Consider the following 15,687-nt stretch of genomic DNA (forward strand, 5'->3'; position numbering starts at 1 on the left):
TGTTTACAAGCTTTGTCCTACTGAAATACTAAAGCATTGTGACATTTCTTTCTCATACAAAGAGAATTCTCTCCTCTCGCAAGGTCTTATTCTTTTAGAGAGTGTTTTCTTTCTGTGTCACGGGCTAAGTTGTGCTCCCCCCACCCCAATCCATGTTAAATTCCTAAAATCCAGCACTTTGAAATGTCAAGGTCAGTTATCAATCCCACAGCAAAAATAGCTTCCTTGCCCTTTACAGTCAGCAGGAGGACGTGCCACGGACTTCCACATGGTTTCTGATGACAGCATGGACCACGGACATCCACATGGTCTCCAGCAGACTCACAGTTGAGAAGAAGTGACAGAGAAGGCCTCTGTGACAACCCTTACCTCTACCCACACCCCCCATAAGTAACAGCCTAGACAGAAGCCATCGAAAAGAACTCTTAAAAATTGTGATAAGGATGCTGAAGTGTAGCTCTCCACAGTTGATGGTTATCTGACAGGGGTGTGGGCAGGGAATGTCTCAGTTTTCTTTAATGGGCTGGCCACCAGGAGTTCAACAGTGCTCCCGTGACTATATGGGCAACACAAATTGGACTTGCTTCTTCCTCTTTCTTCTCCTTCTCCTTCTTCTCTTTCTCCTTCTCCTCCTCCTCCTCCTCCTCCTCTTCTTCCTCCTTCTCCTTTTCTATCTCCTCCTCCTTCTCCTCTTTCTCTTCCTCCTCTCCTTCTTCTCTTTCTTCTTTTTTTCCTTTGTTTTTTTTTCAGAGTGAAAAATTTTATATCAACTGGTTTCAATAAGAAAACAAGTGAATACTTAGAAACATGAACAGTGTCTCTAATAACAGTGGCCAGGGAGAGGAGAGAAAAGGGAAATCGGCAGGTTTATCTCTTTGTCAAAGCAGAAGGAAGACCCAAAGAAAGGGCCAACTTCCCTCCATTCAGCTGGGAGCCCAGAGACCACACTCAGGCAAGTTCAGGACAGCAGCTGAGGGAGGGCGGAGGCAGTCAAAGACTAGGCCAGAGAGAAGGTGGGGCGGAGTCCAGGATCCAACCCTCCTAGATGGCATCACCATGGCGGCATCATGGGCTGAGGATTCTGCAGATAGGACATCACCACAGCAGAGATTGAGAGCATGAAGCTACTCATCATCTCCAAGGTCCGCTCTGGAAGTTGGCAAAGCTGATAAAGGAGCGGTAGACAGCAACCCAAGCACACCACTTCAGCTTAAGCATGAGGCCGCACGTGATGAAGATCATGCCGAGAAGATTCATGTAGTCCGGAGACAGGTCGTCCAAAACCGGGTTGCACTCACTCTGAGGAGGCTTATACCTGTGACATGTTCAAGGATCAGGAGCGACCAAGCCCCACCTGGGCCAACTTAGCCTAGACCCACGGCCACAACCAAAGATGCCTTGCCATGACTTGCTGGACTGCTCACCTCTGCACTTTGTTGGGCCTTCGTGGGTCTGACATACTGTAGGTGGACATGGCAAACTGAAGACCACACCTTCCTTCTTTCCCCCTTTTTTCTTTCTTCTCCTTGTTTTGTTTTGTTTTGTTTTTTAAATGGGCAGTTGGGGGATACAGACCTGGGTGGACTGGGAAATGATTGTGATCAGAATCCATGCTAAAATTCCCATATACTCAGCAAAACATTTTAGGGGGAAAAAAAAAACAAAACAAAAACAAAACAACAACAACAAAACACTGTCTTTTCAAAGAGCGGCCCTGATTGAGGTACCTAAGTCAAAACAAGCCTGTCAAGCCCTAATTCAGTATGACTGTTGTCCTTATAAACGGCAAGGCATAGGTGTATACAGAAAAACCACTGTGTGAAGGCACAGATAAAAGATAGCCATCTGCAAATCATGGATAACGACTACCAGAAAAACTAGCCCAAGATTCCAGACATTCAGACATCTATAATGGTAAGAAACCAAACCGATGTTTCAGGCACCTAGTCTCAGCAACTTTACTGTGGCAGCCTTACTTATTACTATATCGGGGTATGTCAATACTATATATGGCACTTTTATAGTGTAGTCTAGTTATTGGGTATGATTAATGAACACTCCATGTAGATAGAGCCTTTAAGTAAGAGTGGACAAGAAGCATGTTGTCTCTATGCCACCTTAATTATCCTGTCTCCCATCATACAGTTCACTTTGGCTCTGACAAATACTATCTCCATACAGTTGATATATATATCAGTTATATATACAGTTACAGATAATAAAATATATACATGTATATATAATATATGTATATACATATATATTATATACATATATATCATAGACATCATGTACATATACATCATATACATACACATATACATATATATTAGAAGCAGGTGTGTGGGGCTGGTGAGATGGCTCAGTGGTTAAGAGCACTGACTGTTCTTCCAGAGGTCATGAGTTCAAATCCCAGCAACCACATGGTGGCTCACAACCATCCATAATGAGATCTGATGCCCTCATATGGGTGTCTGAAGACAGCTGCAGTGTACTTACACAAAATAAATAAATAAATTCTTTAAAAAAAAAAAAAAAAAGAAGCGGGTGTGTGCATGCCACAGCATGCCTATGGAGGTTCGAGGACAAGTTGAAGAAGTTTGTTCTTATCTTCACCATGTGGATCTTGCAGATCAAATTCAGGCCCTTAGGCTTGTTGGCAAACACTTTCACTGAGCCATCTCACTGGCCCTCTATATACTTTCCTAATGATATTGGTGCAACCGTTGTACCTCTAGTTTGACATTTTGCCCATTTTACTACCCCTTTTCCCTCTCGGATGAGTGCCCTTTTGTAACTAAATGAGATGTTTCTGAGAGTGCGTGTAAAACACACCAGGAGATAGATGAGTCAAGAGAGGTTCAGGACTCATAACAAGAGAGCCCTAGATTGAGTAAAATGAATGAATGAGTGGATGAATGAATGAATGAATAAATAAATAAATAAATAAATAAATAAATAAATAAGAGCCCTAGAATTCATTACAAATAGGTCTTTCCCAAGCAAGGAAAATAAGGGGCTTTTTTGTTGAAAAAGCTCACACATACTAGGACAGACTCAACATCCCATGCAAGGGTAAGCACACTCACAAGTGTGGGCAACCTGATCTGTGTCCCTTCACACATCACCTGCTCCTCTCTTGTTGTTTCAGGGTTGGTTGGTTGGTTGGGTTTTTTTTGTTTGTTTGTTTGCTGTTGTTTTTGTTTGGTGTGTTTGAGTTTGGTTTATGATTTTTTGAGACTTGTAGCCCTGGCTGTCCTAGCTCTATAGATCTGGTTATCCTTAAAATCAGAGATGTGCCTGTCTCTGCCTTCTGGGTGATGGGATTAAAGGTGTGTGCCATGCCTGCCTGGTCGGTATGTTTGTTTTTAAAAGGCAGTTTGAAAATCCTCTGGGTGAAGATTTAGCATCGTAAAGAGCAAAGTTTATTTCTAGGTCACCTTATAAGGTGGGACCAAGAAGATTCAGAAGGTTTAGCAGGCATATAGTTCCATTCTAGATCACCTTGAAAGTCTGTCTCACAGACCTTATTGGAAATAGAAGGCAACTTTAGAGGCCAGCTTATTGTCATTTGGGGCTGGCTGCAGCTTTTTCCTTGCAAGCATAGGTGATTGTCTCTGAAAGTCTCACTTAGGGACTAAGATTTTTCTCTAGTCTCAAATGGTGACATGTGACAAAATAACTCACTCATGACTGTAGTTAATGGTGATGGTATCACTCAAATTTCTCAACAGTTAGCCAGGTGAGGTCCCTTTGCAGTATCCATACAGAGCACTTTTAAGCACTGGCCTTAGGCAGCTTTTGTATGACTCAGTGTTTGCAGCAGCAAGCTGTGGCAGCAAGCAGATGGCAGTAGTGGCTACAGGTGGCTTTGGTGTTAGACTCTTTGTGGTAGCCATATACTGTAGCTCTGCAACTTATAGCTTGTTAAACCTAGAAGTCCTGATTATTTAGTCCACGGCAGCAGTTGGCTGTTACTTCCATGCAGAAATAGACACTAGGATTCCTCCACCGTAGACAGATCTATACGGTCACAGCACTCAAGCCTGGAAATTAGTGAGACTCTTGGCTTCCTGAAAACTTAGGAACTGTCAGGAACTCTTCAAATGACCAGGGCAGGTGCTTTCTTCTCTCCGGCTCCTTTACAACTTTCTCTTCTTCAGCATCAACATTCTGTTCTCTCTACTTTTTCCGTATCTTTTGTTTGGGTGCTGGTCATTTTCCTGAAAAAGAGCAAAGATTTGGGAAGATGGACAATTTGACTTCATTATTATTATTATTTTAACTTTTCACTTTATATTCTGATCACTGCCCCACTCCCAGTCACCCCCCTCACAATCCTTCCTCCACCCATCTCCTCTCCTTTTCTCATCTGAGCAGGTGGGGCCCAAGCCAATACTCCTGATTCACCATCTATAAGAAGCAAGAAGTGTATGGGGAACAACAGGATGTACTGGTGTTGGTTGATTGCCTCTACCATCTCTTAATAAAGTAGCAAGGGAAAGAATGAGTTCAAACATGAAATTTTCCAGTTCCAGATGCACATAAACAATCTAAGGATTTCTTCCTATGCCCTGGAAGAAAAAAAAAAAAAAAACTTCCTTCTAGCAGCTTCTAAGGGAGATATGAGTAAATGTTTACTGACAACATATCAGGAATCAAGGAGGGAATAAAGTAATAATATCACCGAAGTCCAACTTGGTGAATCAATGAATTATCAGGGCTATTTATATACATATGAGGGGTTTCACAGGAATGTAAATGACTCAGACATCTCCATCACCCAAAGTGCACCCTAGCATGGTAGAAAGCTCATCAAAGTTGGAAACCTGGAGTGTACTATACAACCTACAGGTACCTCAACAGGTTAGAGATTGTCTATGCATACCAGGTAGCTCAGTTGGTCTGAGCTTCTTTGATGGAGTTTGGAATTTCTATGCTTTTTCCAGGAAGCTTGGCTAGTCTGAGTCCTTCCTGCTTGTGTACGCTTTTATATGATAAAAGAGCCTAGTGCATCTGGTCAGTTTCATGGACTTCCTGAAGTTACTGAGTTGTTTACTTCCTGAGTAAATATCTGGCGTCTTAACAACTTTACCTCTTAGTAAAGAGGTTCAGCTGTGTTGAAGGGCTGATATTACCAAAAAAGCTGAACCCAAATATTCCTCCTACAATTGGTTGATTTACAATGCAGGTTTAAGTCCCAGCCTCGAAGGTTATCAGCAGTTATAGAGAAGGCATGGCTTTGAAAGAAATGGGATCCTGTAACTTGGATGGAAAAAAGGAGAGGGCATGGATTTTAAAGAAGCAGGATTCTGTAACTTGGGATAGAGCTGTGTGGAAAGTTACTAGGGGTGTTGAACACTCAAATTCTGATAGGTTTATCCTCTTTCTATAAACACACAGGAAACAAAGTCTCCACCATTAGCAGAGGATACATCGACATCCTCAACCTCAGCAGTATGGTACTCTCTACCCTTTTCTGGGAGAATTAATCTTACAGTATCTAGGGAGCTGCTATTGTTCTTCCCTGAAAAAGACGACCCTCGGTGCCCAACTATTTTTGTCACTGGACCTATCTATAATCAGATGAGAGAATCAACAGGCTCCTAGAGGTGAAGTACGCAGGAAGTACACTAAACTCCTAAAGAGTCTAATTTATTTTAATTTGTCTCATTTAGGGTTTCCATTTCTGTGAAGTGACACCATAACCAAAGCAACTTTGATAAAGGGTAATATATAGTTGGGGCTAGCTTACAGGTTTAGAGATTCAGTCTATTATCATGAAGGTGGGAAGCATGACAGCACCTAGGCAGCGATGGTGGTAGAGGAGCTGAGAGTTCAATATCTTGATTTGATTGCATCCAGTAGAAGATTACTTCCAGGCAGCTAGGAGGGAGCTCTCTCAAAGCCCACCCCCACAGTGACACACTTCCTCCAAGAAGGCCACACCTCCTAATAGTGCCACTCCCTGGGTCAAGTGTATTCAAACCACTACAGAATTTAATGAGTTTTCTATTCCATAAAAGTAGAAGTCTGGGTTGGGTGTTTGGGAATAGATTTTAAGGGGGTGATATTGAAGGGACTCAGCCAACTCAAGGGTGGCAAGCATGGCTCTGGCAAGCCTTACCCTTCTTTCCCATTCCTCCAGCCTTGCTAAAAACCATTAGATCACATCCCCAAAGCTAGCCGCCAAGGTCTATTTTCTTATTTAGCTGCTTCCTCCTAAGACTGACTACCAAGGTTCAGCTATGAAAATAATAGGGTCTAACAATCAAAAGCTCCCATTGACTGACATAAATAACATGCCCAACCTCATCCTAGTCCATTCTAACACAAGCCTCCCCTTTTCTCTTCTTAAAAAGTACGCCTGAATGGTCGTTTGCTTCTGTTTTTCTGCCTGAATTAGAAAACAACCCATTTTATCTTTTCTTTCCCACTTAATAAAGGATGTCTCTGTAAAAGAGAAGTGTATGGGTCCAAAAGGAACTCCCTCTTTGTACAGGTCTCCTTCAGAGATAATAGCAGAAGAACTGTAAAAATATATGAGTCCAAGTTTATCAAGGTGGACCCACTGACCAAAATTCTGAGTTTAATGTTGAAACTCATGCACTTTTAAAAAATGCAGGGGGTCTAGTTGGAGAACAGAGAGCAAGAAGCAAGTGGCAGAACTAAAAAACCAACATTAAGGAGAGTGTCCTTACTATATTGGGTACCATGGGCAAAGAAATGTTTATAATGGTCTGACTTATATAGACCACTGGCACTGGTTATTTAATCATGATATTTCCAGTAATAAACTATAGAAGAAGCCTACAGAATTTGTGATCGATCTATATAAGCAGAGAAATTTTAGGGCAAATGACTAAAAGGCTACGTTAAGTCAGCAAAAGAGACTCATGAACCATCAACCAGTTTTCAGATGAGGCAGTTTATAGATCCAAGCCTTCTTGAAGGAAGAAGGCCCTGTTGAAAAAGGAACTTACTACAATGCAAAAAAGTTATACAATTCATCATTCTCCCATCTTTTACTATGAAATTTATGGCCCTTTATCCGGGTAATTATGCACTGATAGAAACTAATTCTACCTTTGGGGGCCTATAGAAAGATGCATGGGTGGTGGTTCCTGAATTGATATTTATTCCAAGAGACCTGTTTAAAGTATTATGGCCTGTCAATTACAGTAGGGGATTATAGAGAATAGATGGAGTTTATCTGAAGTCTAGCTCATAGTGGGTCTAGTGGAACAAGAGGGTCCCAGACTCATCTTATGGTTATTTCCCCAGAATTTATACTTAATGTAGATATACTTAGAAGTTGGCAGGATCCCTACACTGGCTCCTTGAACTGAAGAATGAGGACTGTATGGCTAGGAAGACCAAATGGAAGCCATCAGAGCTGTTTCTACTGGGAAAGGAATAAACCACAAGCAATATCCCATCCCTGAAGAGCTTACAGCAATTACCACCATCATCCAGGGCTTGAAGGATGCATGGCCGGTGGTTCCTATCACATTTCCTTTTAACCTTTTCTCTTATTTGGCTGTTTAGAATATGAACAGATTATGGATAATATAAAGTTGATTATCATAAACTTAATTAAGTAATGGCTCCAATGGCAGCTACTGTACCAGATGTAGCTTCCTTATTTGAACAATTTAACACATTTCCTAGTACCTGATATGCAGCTTTAACTTTGCAGACATCCTTTCCTTCCAAAAGGGCCATCAGAGATCATCTGGCAAACCAACAGTACATTTTTAGTATTTTATGTCAAGGATATATTGCTTCAACAATCCTGCATCATAACTTAGTTCTCAGGGATCTTGATCATCTATCCCTTCCACAAGGTATCACACTGGTCCATTATATTGATTATATTATGCTGTTTGTACCAAATGAGTTGAAGGTAGCAGCCACTCTGGACTTGCTGGTAGAACATATATACATGACAGAATAGGAAACCAACCAACCGTGAGAGTAGCTTTTTCTGAAAATACCTCTTGCCTTCAGAAACTAAATATTGCCTAACCTTGTAACTAAGTTAGTAAAGTACTTAGAAGCCATTTCAAACTATAGACTCAATTAGTCTCCTGTTTAAGTGTAACTTGCTTTTAAGACATTAATATAACCAACCATACTATGACTTGGAATTCCCATGTAATCAACTTTTATAACATAAGCTAAATGCATAGCTTTAATCATAAATCATGTGTTCTTTCATGTCTCTGACCCAAAATAATGTATGTATGTGTACTTGTGTGTGTGCACGCGCGCACATGCACGTGCATTTTATTAATTACTGATTCATGTGGGAGGACCCAGCCTATTGTAGTTAGTGTCACTTTGGGCTGGTGGTCCTGGGTTCCACAAAAGAGTAAGTTGAGTAGACCATGGAGACCAAGTCAGTAAGCAGCACCCTTCCATGGATTAGGCATTAGCTCCTGCCTCTAAGTTTCTACCTTGAGTTTTTGCCCTGACTTCGCTTGTGGATAGACTACAAAGATTAAGTAAAATTAAATAAACCCTTTCCTACCAAAGTTGCCTTGGTCATAGTGTTTTTTCACAGCAACAGAAACCCCAACTAGAACAGTAGACTTCAGTAAGACTAGAGAGTCCTCATTTTTTTTCTATACTATGTTTTCTGTGCTGTTCAATAAGTGTAGAGCAAAACTCTTTGTTAGATAGAGACAGTGGACATAGATGAGAAAGACAGGAAGAAAAGTGTAGAATTCTTTTTTTTTTTTTTTTTTTTTTTTTTTTTTTTTTTTTTTTGGTTTTTCGAGACAGGGTTTTTCTGTGTAGCCCTGGCTGTCCTGGAACTCACTCTGTAGACCAGGCTAGCCTCGAACTCAGAAATCCGCCTGCCTCTGCCTCCCAAGTGCTGGGATTAAAGGCGTGCGCTACCACCGCCTGGCTGAAAAGTGTAGAATTCAAATTTGTGTTCACTCTTGGTCAAAACTACTCCAAGAGAAAGAATATTTTCATTCTTTATTGTGGCATCAATATATATGTATACAACCAAACTCAAGGGCCTTTTTGTTTAGAAAAAACTATAGGAGCCCAGTATTATAAGACATTCAGAAATATTTTTCTAAAGTGATATTTCTTTTAAGTACCCAATTCTTTTCTCCATCAAGAAAGAAGAAAAGAAAAGACAGAGGAGGAGGAGAAGGAGGAAGAGGAGAAAAAGGAGGAGGAGAAAGAGGAGGAAGAGAAGATGAAGAAGAGGAGGATGAGGATGAGGAGGAGAAAGAGGAAGAGGAGGAGGAGAAGATGAAGAAGAGGAGGATGAGGAGGAGGAGGAGAAAGAGGAAGAGGAAGAGGAAGAGGAGGAGGAGAAGATGAAGAAGAGGAGGATGAGGAGGAGGAGAAAGAGGAAGAGGAAGAGGAAGAGGAGGAGGAGGAGGAGATGAAGAAGAAAAAGAAGAAGAGGAGGAGGAGAAAGAGGAAGAGGAGGAAGAAGAGGAGAAGATGAAGAAGAAGAAGAAGAAGAAGAAGAAGAAGAAGAAGAAGAAGAAGAAGAAGAAGAAGAAGAAGAAGAAGAGGAGGAGGAGGAGGAGGAGGAGGAGGAGGAGGAGGAGGAGGATGAGAAAGAGGAAGAGGAGGAAGAGGAGGAGAAGATGAAGAAGAAAAAGAAGAAGAAGAGGAGGAGGAGGAGGATGAGAAGGAGGAAGAGGAGGAAGAGAAGGAGAAGATGAAGAAGAAAAAGAAGAAGAGGAGGAGGAGGAGAAAGAGGAAGAGGAGGAAGAGGAGGAGAAGATGAAGAAGAAAAAGAAGAAGAGGAGGAGGAGAAAGAGGAAGAGGAGGAAGAGGAGGAGAAGATGAAGAAGAAAAAGAAGAAGAGGAGGAGGAGGAGGAGGATGAGAAAGAGGAAGAGGAGGAAGAAGAAAAAGAAGAAGAAGAAGAAGAAGAAGAAGAAGAAGAAGAAGAAGAGGAGGAGGAGGAGGAGGAGGAGGAGGAGGAGGAGGAGGAGGAGGAGGAGGAGGAGGAGGAGGAGGAGGAGGAGGAGGAGAAGAAGAAGAAGAAGAAGAAGTAGAAGAGAAGAAGAAGGCTAATTTGGATTTTGGAGGCAGCATGTTCTCACCAGTTTGTGGCACTATTTCCCATATGCCAAGTACCTCAGAAAGCTGCTAGTTTTGAGTGGGGTCAGAAACAGAAAAAAGCTGTTCAACAGGACTAGGCTGCTGTGCATTTGGTTTATATGATCCAGTAGATACCATGGTACTTGATGTATTAGTGGCAAATAGAGATGCTGTTTGGAGACATTGGCAGGCCACAGGGCAAATAATAGTAGAAGCCATTGGAATTTTGAAGCATCATCTTCAGACATCTATTTTCCCTTTAAGAGACATGATCTGCTATTCTTCTTCTTAGTAGAAACTGAACATTTGAAAATGGGTTATCAGAAAAACATCCCACCTGAAGTTCTCGTTATGAGCTGGGTATTATTATTTGACACATCAAGCCACAAATTGGCATGTACATCAGCAATTTATATAGAAAGTATTATCAAGCAGAAATAGTATATGATTAGGCCCAAATAGGTTCTAGTTGCATGAATAAGTTATGTGAGGATGGTGCCTAAGTTCTTTTGGCTTAGTCAACATTCTACTTTTTGCAATGAGACATCATGACGACAGTAATTCTTTTTTTTTATTAAATTATTTTATTTACTTATATTTCAAATGTTACCCTTTTCCCAGTATCCCCTCCCTGAGTTCTTCACCCCATTCCTCTCCCCTTTGCCTCTGAGAGGGTGCTCCTCACCCATCCACAGCAATTCTTTTTTTTCCATTTTTATTAGATATTTTATTTACAATTCAGATGCCATCCCCTTTCCCCATTCCCCCCCTTATCCCATGCCCCCTTTTCCTTTTTGCATTTATACATTTTTTTAAAAAATGTTAATCATAGGCTTTATAAGTTTGGTATTGTTCAATCAGAGGTGTAACCCACTACCCAACCTAGATATATCAACTATCTTTGACTGGTGGAGATACATGAACATCTGCCTCCCTGTCTCGCCCCCTCTTTCTCTCTTTCATCACCTAGCTTCTCCTCTCCTTCTCCTCCTCTTCTTACTCCTTCTCTTCCTCTCAGTACTCCTCCCACCTTAGCTCCTCCTACATATCACCCTTCCTGTTAAAATGAAGCTTTTCTCTCAAAATACAATTAGAGCATAATTATGCCGATTTGTACCAGTGAGGTACAAGATAGTCCTAATACCCAGTCCATCATTTTATTAACTATCCAGCACTTCTGTCATCTATCCTAAGTAAAACATTTAGTTGTGAACCTGGCTTTAGGATGAATGTCAGCTGAAGACCATCCACTCAAATCTTTTCTCTCAAGGTAAATAGCCAGGATTGTCTATGAGGCTATAAGTTTTCAACCCTGTCAGAAATCCAGAATGACTAAGTTAACTATAATTGTGGGAAGCACAAAGCATACATAGCTTCTAAAACTTAGCCAATTTATAGAGACCTCTGAACACCTGGACACTCCCTCTACTTCAAAACGTTGGACCAGTATAACACATTTAGGAATACAAGGCTTAGACCCAATCCTTCTTTAACTTTTTTTAACTGATTTGAGATGGACAGCCTGTGAGTTAAGGGACTATAGCAAATTCATGGCTTGGAGTTTATTGTTAGGGTGTTTCCTATGTTTTATTTAGAGAAAGCTGAGTGGAGTTAACAGACAACAGTCCAGATTACCCTACATGGATAGTTGGTTTTCAAAACATCAGAAATCCACAGAATTGATGTGACAAACATTTCTGTATTAATGTTCATTTTGATTAGAGATCTGTCTGCTCCTGACAGCTTCCTATATTGAATTCTAAGAAGAAATTGAACATCTTTGGAGTTACTCCAGTTGTGGTGAGACAGCCACTAGACAAGAATTGCCTCTTTCCATCTACAGACAAATTACTGTCCAGAAAAGGACACACTTGCAGAATAGTCGACTGATTATATCTGCCTAGACAGAGTAATCAGCCCTTAACAATTCTGCAGCACTAAGGTCTGTCAGATGATCCTGGGCCAGAAGGCGGAAGAACAGATGCTCCACAGCAATTCTTATAAAGGAAAACATTTAATTGGTGTTGGCTTACAGTTCAGAAGTTTAGTCCATAGTCACCATGGTGGGAAACATGACACCAGGCAGGCAGACATGGTGCTGGGTAGTAGCTAATAGTTGTACATATGGATCTGATCTACAAACCATAGGCAGAGCAAAAACACTGGGCCTGGCTTGAGTATTTGAAACCCAAAGCCCACTCCCTGGGCCTGGCTTGAGTATTTGAAACCCAAAGCCCACTCCCATTGGCATACTTCCTCCAAGAAGGTTGCACTTATTTCAGTGAGGTCACACCAAATCCTGGTCAAGTAATGCCATTTCCTAATGACCAAGCATTCAGATATTTGAGCCTATAAGGGCCATTTCTATTTAAACCACCGCACCTATGATTCCTGCTCTTGCTACAATGCTTTCTGTCCCTAAGAATATAGATCTGGTCTCGTGGGGTATATCATATGATTAATTCAGGAAGAGAAGACTGGGACCCAGTTTACAAATGATTCTGTACACTATGCAGGTACCACCCAGAAGTGGACAGCTATAGCAGTACACTCCTTTTGGAACAAAGTTGAAAGGTGGTGGTGAAGGCGAATCTTCACCATGGTCAGTGTAGAGGAATTTTAATCCAGTAACATGGCTGTTCTGGCAAGGGAATCACATCCAAAGTCTTTCTATATCTGTGTGATCTGGCTGGAATACAGACATGCTCTTAGTACACACTTTTAGTCTCAAACAATATAGGTAAGGTTAGTTTGTAGAAGGAAGCAGCCATGTTTGAAACGATGTCTAATTGAGGGGCAGACAAAGTGAAAGAAAGATCTGACAGAATGGGTCAGAGATAGGATACACCCAACATTCACAAGAACAGACAGGATAGAGTGATTACTTAAGAGCAGCACAGGGAGAGTTGAGTTCAGGCAATACAATGGAGTTGAGTTTGTTCGTGAGATCTTGCAGTTTGTGACTGCAGTTCAGTGCAGCATAGGCAGTTGTAGTCAGATGATAAGAAAGAGCCAGAAGATTAGAACAAATTGCCAGAGTTAGTTTGAAGCCAGCCAGAGCAATTCAATGAGAATCTGAGAAGCCAGTTTGAATCAATCAGCTTGAAGAGCAGTTTGGGACAAAGCAGCTGAGTTGAACCAGCCAGCCAAAGTTAAGGCTGAAAACAATCTAAGCCTAGGTTAGCATGGAGGCTGGAAGCTGAAGTTTTCAAAGTCTGGGCTTGCACAAGATTAGATTGTACAGAGACTAGAAGCTCCCAGGCTTAGGTCTAGGGATAGATAGTACAGAGATAGAACTGCTCTGGGCTCAGCCCAAGCCATATATTTGTAAAGCTTAGGTATGGTTCTCATCTCATCACGTCATCTGGTGAAATAAAAGTTACATTTACAGGTCGAATGTCAGATAATACACAAGATTACATTTTGCTTGGATGGAAAACAGTCAGATGGGATATTATATACGGTTAAAGTCGATGCTGATTGTCAACAGGCTCTGGAATTGCCTAGGAGACAAGCTTCTGGGCATACCTGCATCAGATTATCTAGATTGGATTATCCCAGTCGTGCTCATGAGTAATTATCTTGATTCATTAAATTGCAGTAGGAATGTAAACCTAAAGTTGGGTGGTATTGCTCACTGGGTTTGAATCCTGAACTTCATTGAAAGTAGAAGGTGATCTGAGAATAACAATGTATCCCTATCTTCTCTCTGACTGAAGTTACAATGTGACCAACTACTTTAAGCTCCTGTCAACTTGGCATTCCCACCATGATGGACTGTATCCTCAAACTGTGAGCCAAAATAAACTCATCCTTCTTTAATTTCACTTTTTTAATTTTTTTTATCACAGTAACAGGAAAAATGTAAATAGATACTTATTTATGGGCTGAAGTCAATGGTTAGACTTGATGGTCAGGGACTTCTCTGAGGCATGATTGGAATATTGGTGAGAAAGATATTTGGGGAAGAATTATATGAAATGGTAATCTCCAAGTGGGTAAAGGGTATAAAGGTATTTTTTATGTGTAAATAGTCATAAAAATGTGACCTCAGCAAAGGAAAACTTTAATAATTAAGTAGATGCTATAACTCATTCTGTGGATAGCAGTCATCTTTTACTCTTGGCCATTTTTTTTCACTGATCAGTGGACCCAGGAATAAAGTGTCATGACTGCAGAAATGACTGGCTCGATTATATAGATTTTCATTCTTCATGCTGACCTGGCTATGGCTACTGCTGAGGACTAAATATGACAGCAGTTGAGACAAATATTAAGACTCTGCTATGGCATCTTTACCCGTAAATTTGGTACAGTGAATTGGTATGGCCAGTCTGTACCCTAATGGCAGATTGGCTAGACTGGACTTCTTCACTGTGGAAAAGACCATGCTTTATCATTACTGGGATAGATTCTTGTTCTTTGTATGGACATGCCGTTCTTACTTATGGTACTTCTGCCAAAACTACCCTCCATGGACTTACAGAACGCCTGTCATCATATTCCATACAGCATTGCTTCTAGCCGGAAAACTCACTTTCCCTCAAAGATCTGTATTAATGGGTTCATGCTCATGGAATTCATGGATCTTACAACCCCACCATCATGAAGTAGCTAGTTTGGCAGAATTGTGAAATGGCCTTTTAAATAGACAGTTAAAGTTCAAACTTGGTGACAGTAATCTAAGGCTGTGCAGAGCTCCCCAGAAGGCTGCACAGGTATTGAATCACCATACAATATATGGTAGTGTTTCTTCTGTAGTCAGAATTCACTGGTCCAGGAATCAAAGGGTGGAAATGGGGATAGTACCACTTACCTTTGCTTATAGTGATGCACAGGAGAGTTCTTCCTTCCTGTTTCCATAACTTTATGCTCTGCTGGCCTAGAAGTCTTCATTCTAGGATGATGTGTGTTTCTGCCAAGAGGCACAACAAATGTTCCTCTAAACTGAAAGCTAAGACCCTGACTAATAATAACCTGGCACCCACAGTATGGCAAATACATGTCAGGTGCTCAATAAAGGCTTGCCAAATTGAATTATTCAGCTTAAGAGATTCCCTCCCCCCCAGGAAAAATGAAAAAAAGAAGGCCAGCAAAATGGTGCAGAGGTAAAGGTGTCTGCTAATAAACCTGGCAACCTGAGTTCGATCCCCAGAACCCACCCACATGATGCAAGGAGACCTTGAAGGAGACTTCAAGGTGTTCTACGGCCATAACTTGTCCTATGGCTTCCACATATGCACCATAGCAGGTGTGAAGTACACATACACACATACACATATGCAAAATAAACAACTTAGAGGAAAATATTGGAATAATATGAAAAGAATCATCATATCATGTTGTCAAGTGAAGTTACAGAACGAAAATAAAATATGCCCAGATAATCACAGCTAATTTTTTTTCCTGATTTTTTTTTTTTCAAGACAGGGTTTCTCTGTATAGCCCGGGCTGTCCTGAAACTCACTCTGTAGACCAGGCTGGCCTCAAACTCAGAAATCCGACTCCCTCTGCCTCCCAAGTGCTGGGACTAAAGGCGTGCACCACCACTGCCCGGCTCCTCATAGCTAATTTTGAATACAACAACAACAACAACAAAAACCCG

At 41.1% G+C, this 15,687-nt stretch overlaps 1 long non-coding RNA gene and 1 pseudogene across 1 annotated transcript in view; both read right to left on the reverse strand.

Annotated features, from left to right (window-relative positions):
* Positions 1 to 1,051: 1,051 nt before the first annotated feature.
* On the reverse strand, positions 1,052 to 1,474 carry LOC117698278 (PAT complex subunit Asterix-like; annotated as a pseudogene).
* An 873-nt stretch (positions 1,475 to 2,347) lies between these two features.
* LOC143435503 (uncharacterized) overlaps positions 2,348 to 15,687 on the reverse strand; it is a 14,432-nt gene continuing 1,092 nt past the window's right edge. The window contains exons 2-3 of the long non-coding RNA XR_013105869.1: positions 14,899 to 14,997; positions 2,348 to 4,223 (exon numbers count right to left, since the gene is read on the reverse strand). This is a non-coding gene — a long non-coding RNA (uncharacterized LOC143435503). The remainder of the gene's footprint in view (positions 4,224 to 14,898; positions 14,998 to 15,687) is intronic.

This window comes from Arvicanthis niloticus, chromosome 1 (genome assembly GCF_011762505.2).
Source record: "Arvicanthis niloticus isolate mArvNil1 chromosome 1, mArvNil1.pat.X, whole genome shotgun sequence".
NCBI classification, from domain to species: domain Eukaryota; kingdom Metazoa; phylum Chordata; class Mammalia; order Rodentia; family Muridae; genus Arvicanthis; species Arvicanthis niloticus.